The sequence below is a fragment of the Dendropsophus ebraccatus genome, chromosome 8, assembly GCF_027789765.1.
Source record: "Dendropsophus ebraccatus isolate aDenEbr1 chromosome 8, aDenEbr1.pat, whole genome shotgun sequence".
NCBI classification, from domain to species: Eukaryota; Metazoa; Chordata; class Amphibia; order Anura; family Hylidae; genus Dendropsophus; species Dendropsophus ebraccatus.
Window position 1 is genome coordinate 59,161,516 of NC_091461.1, and position 12,743 is coordinate 59,174,258.

The 12,743-nt window shown below is 43.5% G+C and overlaps 1 protein-coding gene across 1 annotated transcript in view; it reads left to right on the forward strand.

The window, feature by feature from the left end:
- Window positions 1–549: 549 nt before the first annotated feature.
- MICU1 (mitochondrial calcium uptake 1) overlaps window positions 550–12,743 on the forward strand; it is a 190,604-nt gene continuing 178,410 nt past the window's right edge. The window contains exon 1 of the mRNA XM_069980528.1: window positions 550–739. The gene's annotated coding sequence lies outside the window, so the exon portion shown is untranslated. The remainder of the gene's footprint in view (window positions 740–12,743) is intronic.

Here is a 12,743-nt window from a genome sequence, read left to right on the forward strand (position 1 = left end):
GTGTTCTTTCCAGTATGCTCTCTGTTGCCATCTCTGCCAGGAACTGTACAGAACAGAAGCAAATCCCCATAGAAACCTCTCCTGCTCTGGACAGTTCCTGCGAAGGACAGAGGTGGCAGCAGAGAGCACTGTGTCAGACCGGAAACAAAACAGGACTTCCTGCAGGACATACAGCAGCTGATAAGTACTGGAAGGCTGGACAATTTTTTTTTTTTTTTTTTTAAATAAGTAAATTACAAATCTCTATAACTCTTTGAAACCATTTCATTTGAAAGAAAATAATTTTGCTGAAGTACCCCTTTAATTACAATTTCACAATTGTTAGGTAGGTGTTAAAGCTGATAGCTGAAAACAACCCTGTCTGTAGGGTCCAGAAAAAATGAGACACAGCTGCAGACTGTGATGATATTAGCAGCTGGCTTTATACTGCTCCTTTGCAGCTGGATTCAGCAGTCTGTCCTCCTCTCTGCTCGACCTCCCTCTTTTTGCTTGCTGTCAATAAAGTTGTTGTTGTTTTTTATCTTGGAGCGTGAAGCACTGTGGGATATGTAGTTCATGTCTCTTCCTGTCTGTGCTTGTCGTATGTGCGGCGGCTGTGCTGTGTTTCGGGCAGGGTCTCCGGCTGCTGCGAGGAGAAGGCGGTTTTGTTTATTCGGTGCCCGGAAGCAAAGTGTCGCGGTACAGTACCCGGAGGAGAAGTGTCCACATAGAGGCGCCACTGGACGGCTGCGGAGGCCAGGTGGGTAGTGGTGGCCGGCTGTGTGTCCCGGGCGGGGAGAGCGGCTGTATATGGAGCTACTGTATACTGCTGCTGTTTGCCTGTATGTACAGTGCAGGCTACAGGGCATACATCACTGACTGCTTATACATGGTGTGTATGCTACATCACTGACTGGTTATACATGGTGTGTATGCTACATCACTGACTGGTTATACATGGTGTGTATGCTACATCACTGACTGGTTACATAGGCGTGTATGCTACATCACTGACTGCTTATACATGGTGTGTATGCTACATCACTGACTGGTTACATAGGCGTGTATGCTACATCACTGACTGCTTATACATGGTGTGTATGCTACCTTACTGACTGGTTACATAGGCGTGTATGCTACATCACTGACTGCTTATACATGGTGTGTATGCTACCTTACTGACTGGTTACATAGGTGTGTATGCTACATCACTGACTGGTTATACATGGTGTGTATGCTACATCACTGACTGCTTATACATGGTGTGTATGCTACCTTACTGACTGGTTACATAGGTGTGTATGCTACATTACTGACTGGTTACATAGGTGTGTATGCTACATCACTGACTGCTTATACATGGTGTGTATGCTACCTTACTGACTGGTTACATAGGTGTGTATGCTACATCACTGACTGGTTACATAGGTGTGTATGCTACATCACTGACTGGTTATACATGGTGTGTATGCTACATCACTGACTGCTTATACATAGGTGTGTATGCTACATCACTGACTGCTTATACATAGGTGTGTATGCTACATCACTGACTGCTTATACATGGTGTGTATGCTACCTTACTGACTGCTTATACATGGTGTGTATGCTACATCACTGACTGCTTATACATGGTGTGTGTGCTACATCACTGACTGGTTATACATGGTGTGTATGCTACATAACTGACTGGTTACATAGGTGTGTATGCTACATCACTGACTGCTTATACATGGTGTGTATGCTACATCACTGACTGCTTATACATGGTGTGTATGCTACATCACTGACTGGTTATACATGGCGTGTATGCTACATCACTGACTGGTTACATAGGCGTGTATGCTACCTTACTGACTGGTTACATAGGTGTGTATGCTACATTACTGACTGCTTATACATGGTGTGTATGCTACATCACTGACTGGTTATACATGGTGTGTATGCTACATCACTGACTGCTTATACATGGCGTGTATGCTACATCACTGACTGCTTATACATGGCGTGTATGCTACATCACTGACTGCTTATACATGGCGTGTATGCTACATCACTGACTGCTTATACATGGCGTGTATGCTACATCACTGACTGCTTATACATGGTGTGTATGCTACATCACTGACTGCTTATACATGGTGTGTATGCTACATCACTGACTGCTTATACATGGTGTGTATGCTACATCACTGACTGCTTATACATGGTGTGTATGCTACATCACTGACTGCTTATACATGGTGTGTATGCTACATTACTGACTGGTTATACATAGGTGTGTATGCTACATCACTGACTGGTTACATAGGTGTGTATGCTACATCACTGACTGGTTACATAGGTGTGTATGCTACATCTGAAGCACTGGAGGCGGGCCGACCCACCCTTAGTGGGAGGAAACCCCAGCCCCTCCATGACATGACTCAATTAGAATCAATGGAACCCTATCATAGAGGGGCAGGGGTTTCCTCCCACTAAGGGTGGGTCTGCTCACCTCCAGTGCTTCAGCCTGGGCCTGGTGCTACAGTCACTTTAAAGCCAAAAAACTGTCAGATAAATCTCTCTGTGTAACCAGACGATCATTTGGCTGTCAATTATTAATGCTATGTTCACACACTGTACGAACAGCAGCTGTTCCCCGTGAATGGCCGTTGTTTAATGCTACCTACGGCCGGAATTAATAATCTGGCTCTAATCAGTAAAAAGTGTTCAGGGTTCAATCACATGTCCAGTGTTTTCAGCTGCATGATTAAGGGACGGAACCAGCGGGGCCGTAACGTTATTGTTAGAGTCAACAGGGCCATAGGGAAGGCATCCGGTAACAGTAAGTTATGAGTTAGGCCCCGTGCACACAGAGCAAGAGCGTCGGAATTCCGCCAGCCTCCATGCCATAATGGAAGTCTATGGGAGGCTCGCGCGCTGCATCTCTCGGCGCTGAAGATTTAACATGTTAATTTTTCAGCGTGGAGACAGGAGCCGCGTGAGCCTCCCATAGAGTGTCATTATGACAGGAGGGGGGGGCTGGCGTGTACACGGGCCTTATACGTGCTCTATAGTAAAGGTGGTAAACTCCTTTAATGGGGTTGTAATACTATTGGATGTAATCACTTAACCTGTGAGTAGGAAATAACTGTCTAATTGTGGTAGATGGGTCTTCTGGGACCCCCTCGGTCTTGAAAACAGGGACCTGAATCATTCATACTCTAGGAGAACTGCTAGAGATGTCAGCTAGACAGTTCTATCCCTATCCTGTGAATTGGAAATCATTCTAAACAACCCCTTTAAAGGAAATCTGTCACTAGGTGTATGCTGCCTTAGGGTGCCTTCACACACAGCGAAACCCGCTGCGGATCCAGTGTCAGCTCATCCCTATCAGAATACATACTCACAGCGTCGATGACATCCTCCTGCGAATACATATGTTAACCCCCCTCCAACCAGAACATACATCATCTGCTCCCCGCTCTGGCTTGCTTCAGGGGTTCCTGCCGTCTGCACATCCCGCTCAGCCAATCAGTGCGCTGTCCCACCACAGCCACTGATTTGCTGAGCTGGATGTCCAGCCAGGAAACCCTAAAACAAGCCATCGGTTATCTGTCAGATAAATCTGTCTGTGTTCCCACACCCTAAATATATTTGGGAAAATAAATTGTACTTTTCCGCATACTTACCCGCATCAGTTTAATCTCCTCTTCTTGGAGTTGAGATCCTTTTACATTAGACCATCTTCAGCCATCTATGGCTGCAAGCGAGTGCCAATCAGCGGCTATTTAAATACATTGCTATCAACTTCACATCCCCATCTTTCCACTTCTCGGCTGATCGCTGACACTTTTATATTGATTAATGGCAAAATGACACTCCTTGTCCATAATTGGCCCACAGGAGGATAAGGTTACATGTAAATGACTGAAGATGATAAACTTGTAGCTAATATTAGTATTTGTATACTATGAATATAATTACAGTCACTTAAGGATTGTGTAGTCCAAAACAAGAACCAAGCATTTACCTGTGCCGATCAGGGAGAGAAGAACAGAGAATTAGTTAAGGAGCAGTGTGGACCAGAAGCCCGCATCGGTAAAGGGATGGGTATTGTCATATGCAGCTTGGCACAGAATGTAACAGGACAAGCCAAGTCAGCAACTGCAGGCCAAAAGCAGCGACCCGAGATAATGGAAGGTCACGATAGAGGAATACTTGGACATCATGGAGGACCCCTGTCTATTAGCCAGTCCACTGCGGATTTAATGATGTGGACTGCAGCTGTTTTTTTATATTGTTACTCTGTTACAATATCCCCCTCTATTCCAATCCAATAAAAAAGTATTAAAAAAAATTGCTGTGTAAACAGAAAAACTATGTTTTTACTACAATAAATAACTAGAAAGGTTTAAAAAAAAAAAAAAAAGCACAGTTTTGTTTTGCAAATATATATTGCAAATGCTATACATATATCTCAATCGGTATATGACGGGAAAAACGTATATATATATATTTTTTTACTACTACATCCATTTTCTCCCCTAATAGTTCCTAAGCAGTCTGTGACTTGTCATAAAAAAAACAAAACAAAAAAAAATACTTTAAAAAAAATGTATGGCTTTTTCTATATAAAGGCAGCAATATTTATACACAGTGGTGGTGCTGCTTTTGCAAGAAAGTAGTTGTACTTTTCTCTAATACTGGATACCTCTTGAATGGAGCAGCAGCGCACATGCTCAGCTGCCGTCCAGTGGTCAGACCCCTGCTTATCGGCTACATCTCATTTTGGAATAATCCCTTTAATAAATCAATTACAGTGGTAACTTAGTTTAAGAGTAACTTGGTTTAAGAGCTCACAGTTTTTCAAAATTGTGACTTGGTTTAAGAGCTCCTTGTACTGGGTGTGAGTGCGAGTGGAGGAGGGGCATAGTCTGCATTGTGTGGTCTACAGCAGTGCTTCTCAATTCCAGTCCTCAGGCCTCACCAACAGGTCATGTTTTGAGGATTTCCTTAGTATTTCACAGGTGATATAATTATACTCAGTGCATCAGGTATTAGCACAGGTGTTCTTTGTATGGGAAATCCTCAAAACATGACCTGTTGGGAGGCCCGAGGACTGGAATTGAGAAGCACTGGTCTACAGCCCTGTACTCTGACCCAGGAAGTCTCCCTCACCTTCCAAATCATAGCAGATCCACTTCAGGCTGGGGCTTACATCAGGGGACAGGACTGTGGAGGTAATCTCTCCATAATTGTAACCCCTCTCTCCCCTCACAGAGTACTGCTATACAGTGCCCACATCTGTCCTGCTCATTCCTTCATGCTCCCTGCAGTCCTTGTATTTCCCATTCTCTCCATTCCTGTACAGTAACCTACAATATCACATATTCTGCTGTTTCTGAATGTTTGTTTCATCTGTTTTACATGTTATTCAGAATAATAAATCATTATTTTTGGGGTGTGGAACCAATTGTCTGCATTTCTATGATTTCTTATGGCAAAATCTGCTTTGGTTTAAGAGTGGATTTGGATTACAAGCACGGTCCTGGAACGGATTATGCTATTAATCCAAGGCACCACTTTATATGTTGTTTATTTTCACGCACTGTAAAAATGATGGCCGCCATTTTGGCAGTCTGAAAAGGTTTACAGTAATGTGATTATTTATAGAGCGTTCAGGTCCTGAGCACATCCTTATGTTACATTTGCTCCTTTTATATAACTGCTTCTTCTTTTGCAATTTATCTGTAAGTGTTTGCTGTCCCCCTTCTCGTTTCTCTTAACAAGCTATTACCATGAAGACTTTATGAAATTGTATTTTCCGGCATGTCTCATTGGGCGCGCTGTGGAGAGCAGCTGCAGTTTCATTAAAATGCTGAAGTATCTCGATTATAAGCAGTCCCAGACTGTAGTGTGTACAGGTGCCAGCAGCAAACATCATATCTGCTGTATGAAGTCACAATGATAGCTTCAATTCCCTCCTTGTTACAGCCACTCCACTTACCTATCCATTAGGGAATTCCCACAGAACCTCCATTAACCTTTTATAGCAAGAAGAAACTTCCAAGAAATAATCTTAGCTGCTGGGAATGACACTCAGGCAGCATAAGCTTCAGAGAGCTATTTTTGTATGGTGACAAATGTTTCCAAAAAAATGGAAGCATACAGTAATATATATATATATATATATATCTATATCTATCTATCTCTATATCTATATATATCTTTTTCCATAAATTTTTTTTATGACTGGAGGTGGGAAGAGTTAGGATGTAGCGTGAGAATTCAATGCTTAACTTTAACAATGAGGAAAGAATATGTCTGTGAGGAATATGGACAGCCTTGTCTTTATTTATGAATATGTCAATTGATATTATATGTTTGCTTTTATATGTATTTTTGCAATGAATATTTTATATTTTGAGTGTAATAGTTTTGTGTGCATTCTTTGATTTGTGCTTCTTGTGGGTCCAGACACAGTGAAGTTTTGTGTTTGTGTTGGTCAGCTAACGGAGTGTTCGTGGCAAAGTGGGTGCCAGCGTGTGCCGAAGGCGTCAGATGGTGATTTACGCTCAAGTTACAGCCAGGTAGCAGGGAGTAATAGCATGAGTACATTGACCTGTAGGGCTAGTGTAACCCAGGGGAACCCTGATTTCCCCGATCCACTTGTCTTGTCCTCCCACTTTGATTTGCTTTTTTCTCTCCCCCTAGTCGCATGATGGCCGGGTTGGTCCGTGCCTGTGACAAATTGGTGGCAGCAGCTGGTTACATGCTTTGTTGTGTGTGTTTCTGGCAATGGCAGGTGGGTCATGTATATGACACCTGCCGGTGGGTCCAGATAAAGCAAAGTTTGTGTTGGCCAGCGAACAGGGAGTGTTTTGGCAAATTGGGTGTGTGTGGAAGGCGACGATGTACGCCCGAGTTACGTTCCATCATTTCCAGATGACGTGGTATGCTTTAAATCATCATTCTGGTAGAGGTTGATCTTGGTTTCATCTGTCCAAGGAATGTTCTTCCAGAACTATGCTTTAAGTGTTTATGACCCCTTTTGTGTGGCAATAACTGCATCAAAAGATTTCTGGTAATATGTCCTGCACATCAGTTTGTAGGAGTGTTAGCCCACTCCTCTGTAAGGGTGCCTTCACACGTAACGGATCCGCAGCAGATTTCTCGCTGAAGATCCCTGCCCTGTACACTCTAAGGGCAGACAAACTTGCAGTGGGATGGACATCCCGCTGCGAGTTTGTCAGCAGCCGCCCTGTTAACCCCCGCCACCGGAGCGTATACTTCCCCGCTCAGGCTTGCTTCGGGGCTCTCAGAGTTTTCACTTCCCACTCAGCCAATCAGTGCGCTGCGGCGGGGCCAGGCACTGATTGGCCGAGCAGGACGTTCCGGGAACCCCCGAAGCAAGCCGGAGCGTGGAGAAGGTAATGTATACACTCTGGCTGCCGGGGAGTTAACCGGGCGGGCTGCTGACATGCTCACAGCAAGAAATCTGCTGTGGATCCGTTACATGTGAAGGCACCCTAAAAACAGCTTTGGCTTTTCACAATATTCAGGTCAGGACTTTGATGGGACATTTCAAAGCTTTAAAGGGGCTTTCCAATTTAACCTTACTTCCTGTTGATAGGGGGACAAATATGAGATCAACCTCTGTGCTCCCCGGGGATCTCTAGAGCAGCACCCCAACTTTTTTGTTATGAATTGATAGGTAACAAGAAGGTTTAAATCTGAAAACCCCTTCAAAGGGGTTATCTAGAGAAAATCTTTTTCTTATAAATCAGCTAGTTTCGGAAAGTTATATAGATTTGTAATTTACTTCTAGTTAAAAATTTCTTTTCATACATATCAGCTGCTGTATCTCCTGCAGGAAATAGTGTTTTCTTTTCAGACTGACACAGTGCTCTCTGTCTGTGACTGGAACTGTCCAGAGCAGTAACGAATCCTCATAGAAAACCTCTCCTGCTCTGGGCAGTCCTCACCCTAATATACCCCAAATACTGTATATAAATCTAGCATTAAAGGAGACCTGTCACCCCCCCATGCCGGGGTGACAGACTCCCGACCCCCCCCCCCCCCCCCCCCCCCGTTACAGCCCCCTATACTCACCTGATCCCACAGGGTCCCGCTTCCTGATCCGGTAGGGTCACGGAGATATGAGCGCCCGAAGCCCGTCGCGCACGCTCACAGTAGAGTCCGACGCTCATAGAGAATGAATGGGGAGTCCGATGCTCCGTCATTCTCTATGGGCATCGGACTCTCCTGTGATCACGCGCTCTGGTCTTCGGGCGCTCATAACTCCGTGACCCGACCGGATCAGGAAGCGGGATCAGGTGAGTATAGGGGGCTGTAACGGGGGTAGGGAGCCTGTCACCCCGACACGGGGGGTGACAGGTCCTCTTTAAGCTACATTCCCACACAGTATTTTTGCTCAATATTTTTTTTTTTTTTAAAGAAAAACTTATTTTATAGCAGGATTGTGGAGTTAATACAAATGTTCCCACTCTGGCTTAAAAATTAAAACATAAAAATGAATACTTATTTATTATATTCATGTAACCTGATATTTTATGTGGTGATGAAAAATCTTATACCATTTTACTAACGTAGACTTGCCATTACTGATTATACATAAGCCATTTATGAGGAGGTGAATTCCGAGTTGTGTAGTGTGGAAACATGGGGGAGCTAGTAGTTTGACTTGGTGCTACCACAGCCCTGTTTCTTATTGCACTTTTTGTCTTCCTTCAGTGTAATATATACATGACTTGGTGCATTCACAAGGTTTTGGCACACCACACAAGCTGCCGAAACATTGCAGCCCTGATTAAAATAATATAGCAGAGAATAAGCTAGAAATAAGGCCTGCATAATGTCCACAATGGTTTATTAGCAAACCCTTAATTGGCTCAATTTCCGTTTATTACACTCGGCTAATGGCTTAAATATTGATTCTTGCTGTTCAAAACCAGAATTTTTGAATGTTTTTTTTTTTTTTCTTTTTTATTGTTCTTAAATAAAATAATGTTTCCAGACAAATCCTGTTTATATTCTAGATAGTTTAGCATTTGGTTAGTTTAATAATGGCCATGGTAAAATAAGACTAAATTAGTGACTTATGAGTCTGGCCATAGACATACCACTAGTTTTATCTAATAAGATTGATAAATTATAGTTCACATGCTTTTGACAAAAGGGATGGTGATAGTAATTGAACACTGTTTAAATTATAAAGTTATAGGAATTTTTTTCTTCATTTAAAAAATTATACAAATTTTAAAATGATCAAATTGACTTTTTTTTTTACTCTGTTCATTGAATTAAAAAATAACCTATACCTTCTGATGGTATTCAGCCCTGTCCTCTTCCATTCACACGCCTTTAGGAGCGGCAACCGCTGGCTGGGGTACGTCACTGCTGTGGCCATTGATTGGTAGTGGGTGAGTGGGCATTTCTTGCAGGGTCGAGTGTCATCAAAATCAGGAAGAACTGGAGAGGATTGGTAGAGGCAAGAGAATGGGGAAAGTGAGTATGAGTTATTTTTTGGCAATGCCTAAGGGCATTGTTGCAGTTCAAAAATAAATACCCATTAAAGGTTTCCCTATGTTGTAGCCAAATGGGCATACTTATTTATTCAGAGGAGAAAACCATATTAAATCCCCATTTTCCAAGTTTCTCTGTTTCCTAGAACTGCTACTTTTGCAAAATTACAGTAAGGCTGGTTTCACATTTCTTTTACTTGAGCAGACCAGCGCTGGTGAAGGGATGCCGATAGCAACCCAGTTCCAATGCATGTCGCTGGTCTATTTCCGAGCATTGACCTGCTTCTAAGCACTGGGGCAGACCTGCCATCCCCCAGTCTGATGAAACCCCCTCCTCTCTGTGATGCCACTATCAATGGAGCCACGTCACAGAGGGGAGGGACGATCGTCACACTTGGGGCCGGCAGACCTGCCCCCAGTGCTTGGGAATAGACAACTGGAACTGGGCGGCAGTTCGTAAAAAGGACTGCGCCACCAGAAGCCTTGTGCCAGTGTTTATTTTCATGTGGTACATTTGCTTTAATTAAATGGGTCATAGTTGGGTCATCGGACCTATGATTATCACTGGACTTGTGACTGTAATACAGATGTAAAAAATAGTTGGTAATATGCTTGTCAGGAATGAGCCTAAACCATTTAACTGTCTGTGGAGGGGCTCATCCCCCATCTGGTAGCGCCCAGTTGTCTGTGTATTCATACATTGCCAGTGGGTAGCACAATGCAGAACTGTATGAAAAGGTGCTCCAAAATTGTCATTGCACGATGAATAGGTATTTTCTTAAAATAGGCAGATCCTGTTTAATGCATAATTTCTGGTCTGGTAACGTTGTGGGTTTATGTGCACAATATAGGTACTGTTGGTGTATTACATCCATATAATCCTTTCTTATGGTGGATCTAGGAACTTGAAATTTGTTATAAATGTACGGTAGTTATCAACTGGATGTTTTGACTAGGATCATATTGTTGGAAATGAACCTTATATTTAGGGATGAAAGCATTCCTGTTGAACACTCGTATTAGTTGTCCATTGCTGCTCTGTATTCGGCTTAGCTGTGGTCTTTACTGCATTGCAGAAATTGCTACCAACTAGCAGCTGCCAGCAAATAAATCTGCCAGCGTATTGAATTACTGGATGAGACTAAAAAGGAGATTCCAGGTGGGCGAGAATGACATTGACAAGTAAAGGAAGAGCTTTGGATGCGTTAATAAAACCCAAAATGTCCACTGGTGAGAGAATGAGTGAATAGGGACACAGACGTGACTGCAGGTTTCATATAAATTATAACTATAAAATCTGCATTATCAGCGACATTTCCATACTCTGCATCTTCCCTTTTTCAGGTTAACCTTCTTTTATTGTTGAGGTGATTAAGAAATCTATGAAGTCCAGAAGAGTGTAACAGTATGTAAGATAAAGGAGTTAAGAAATCTACGTGATGTTCTTAAAGGGACAGCCATCTGTTGCAGCATATAAAATGCCTAAATATAATAGGGGTCTCATGACTACAGCCTTTGACATTATAATTTACTGAACACTACAGCCAGAATTGACAACTAGTGACTGCGTTCCTCCCTGTAGGGAAATGTAGTGTTACCTTGTAACTTATTAAAATCAGATAACCATACTGAGTCTGCAGATGAGGGAACCTCTTCATAGATCCGAGCAAATGAGCAAGGTTGGGGCCACCCTTTTTAAATGCTTTCAAAGGGAATCTGTCACTAGGTTTATGCTGCCTCCAAAGAGGGCAGCATAAACTAGTAAAAAAAATGCTGAATAGATCAATTTATCAATCAGCAGCTGGTGGGCTGAGTTTTCTGCTTCTCATGAATATCCTGGACTACTGGGCTCACGCACATAATGGAGAGGACTACTTATTGTCCCTGTTATTCCTGAGGATCTCTCTGATTTAGTTGCACAGAACAATGTAAGTGATACATCACAGTCCCAGTACTTGACCGGTCAAGAGAACAGTGTACACATGCCACAGAGAGCTGAAAAATTATTTTCATATTGTTGCTGGCCATGGTTGGTATACAGGCAATATGATAGAGCAAAGCAAGCTGATCACTGGGGGTCTGACTGCCAGGACCCCTTTAGATACAGAGAATGGGCAGTATACTGATAAATAGATCCACACACCTCATACTTGACTTTCTTGGTGACACGAAGGTGAGCAGTAATAAAGGGACCCAACACTCAGCAGCATAGCCCTGCACCTGGCCAACCATGATCAAAGTTTCGCAAAATAAGATCTGGAATAACAGTGATTATCAGGCTTCTGAGTGCTGAATATTATGAGGTAGAGGATGGACCGTGTGACAGGAAGGACAGAGATCTCCTCATAAAGCCTGGAATCTCTGTTCAGGCAGTGGGTTCTGTGGCTATTATTTTGTGTGTTATGTAAGAGCAGCAGAAATGTTTTATTCTTCCCCCTAAACATACAGCAAACGTTTTCCCCTGTGCCCTACAGTTCCAATGTGTCCATCCTCCTCCTCTCCCCTTCTTGATCCTCCCTGCCACCCTGAATCCATTTCTGCCTCTTTGCCTCCCTACAGTACCTCCTTGCCACCCTGCGTCCCTCTGCCTCCCTACAGAACCTCTCTACATTCGTGTCTGTCTCACTACAGAAACTCTCTTCCATCCTGCACCTCTCTCTGCTCCACTACAGAACCTGTTTGCATCCCTCTCTGCCTCCCCACATAACCTCCCAGCATCCCCCTCAAAGGGTGCTGGATGTGGCAACAGTGGTGTAGCTACCATGGAGGCAGCTACGGGACCTGGCGAAGCATGATCTATCCCGTGCACCTTACTAAAATTATTACTGTTAACAAGCAGAACAGAGTTGTATAGGGGACAGTACTTTTCTGTTGGCAAGTGGCATCAGAATAGTTATTAAGGGCCCTATTCCACAGTAATGATAATCTGCCGAATCTGCTCCATTCGGCCGATTATCGCTCTGTGAAATAGAGAGAACGATCAGCCGATGATCGTGTCATCGGCTGATCGTTCATTTAGGGCCAGACCTAAAATCATCGTTCCCCCACCGCGCATCGCTACAGTTGAATAGCTGTGCACGGCGGGACAACCGACGATTTGAGAAGCAGCAGCAGAAGCATACATTACCTGTCAGGTCTTCTGCTCCGCTCCGTCTTTCTCTCTGGATCCCGTGTGCTCTGGCTTCAGAATGGCCTGTCAGCTGACGGAGCGCTCAGCTAGAAGCTAGAGCGTGC